Genomic DNA, 1,529 nt, shown 5'->3' with positions numbered 1-1,529 from the left:
GGTACTTGTACTATACTAAACATTTCGAAGGATTTTGCCAATTCCTTCACAATTTCTAAATACTTGATCATATTCTCACCTTTTATGGTATAAGAGCCGTTAAGTGGTTAGTTATAAGTAAAGAATCCATATAAACTTGAAGATACCTGATCCTCATGCTTTTGGCTAAAAGTAAGCCTGCGATGAGTGCTTCGTACTCTGCCTCATTGTTGGTAGCTTGAAACGCACATGCCATGGACTGCGGTATTATGTCCCCCTGTGGCGATTTCAGTAGTATGCCCAATCCCGCTCCTCTTACGTTGGATGCTCCATCTGTGAAGAGGATCCAAGGATCCTTGGTTGCATCTAGTTGCTGAAACTCCAAGTCGGCTTCTTTCTGCATGTCACTGCTGAAATCAGCCACAAAGTCTGCGAGTGCCTGCGATTTGATAGCTGTTCTAGGCTCATATTGAATGTCATATGCACTCAGCTTTACAGCCCACTTAGCCATCCTACCTGACAATTCTGGCTTTCTAAGAACATTCTTAACAGGGTAGTTAGTTCTCAAAATAATAGTATGAGTCTCAAAATAATGTCTTAATTTAGTAGAAGCCATAATTAAAGCAAGGATTAACTTTTCTAAATGAGAATACCTGGCTTCTGTGTCTAAAAGATTCTTACTTGCATAATACACAGGGTGTTGTTCACCTTCATGATCCTTGACGAGGACGGCACTTACTGCATTACCTGAAACTGCTAGATATAGATATAAGGGTTCTCCATCCACAGGCTTCATCAGAGCTGGAGCTGAGGATAAGTAATCATTCAAGGCTTTGAGCGCAACCTCATGCTTTTCCGTCCATTCAAACTTCTTATTCTTTCTAAGAATGTCGTAGAAGTCTTTGCATTTCTCGGAGGATCTTGAGATGAATCTATTGAGAGCGGCTATTCTTCCCGTGAGTCTTTGGACGTCCTTGGCATTTGCAGGTGACTTTAGGTTGATGATGGCTTCAGTCTGCTCTGGGCTTGCTTCAATTCCTCTTTTAGTCACCATATATCCCAGAAACTTTTTAGCCTTAACACCAAAGTGGCATTTTGACGGATTCAGTTTCATGTTATACTGGTCAAGGATATTGAAAGCTTCTTCACGATCCCTGAGGTGATCCTCAGCCTTCTTTGACTTTACCACCATGTCGTCTATATAGACTTCCATGGTTTGCCTAACTGATCCTTGAACATCATGTTGACCAGTCTTTGATATGTTGCCCCTGCATTTCTTAGTCTAAATGGCATAGCAATATAACAATTTATGTCGGTAGGAGTCATGAATGCGGTATCCTCTTGTCATATGGTTCCATCTGAATTTGTTGAAATCCATAGGAAGCATCCATGAAGGTAAGCATTTCATGTCCCGCTGTTGCATCCACCATGGAGTCTATATGTGGTAATGGGAAAGGATCCTTGGGACATGCTTTGTTTAAATCTGTAAAATCAACGCATACCCTCCACTTTCCATTCTTTTTTGAAACTACAACCACATTAGCCAACCA

The sequence above is a fragment of the Bidens hawaiensis genome, unplaced genomic scaffold (genome assembly GCF_021521415.1).
Source record: "Bidens hawaiensis isolate Kalapana, Puna unplaced genomic scaffold, B.hawaiensis_p1.1 tig00035218_1, whole genome shotgun sequence".
NCBI lineage: Eukaryota > Viridiplantae > Streptophyta > Magnoliopsida > Asterales > Asteraceae > Bidens > Bidens hawaiensis.
The sequence above is the reverse complement of the archived record's forward strand: the minus strand, read 5'-3'. Positions refer to the sequence as shown.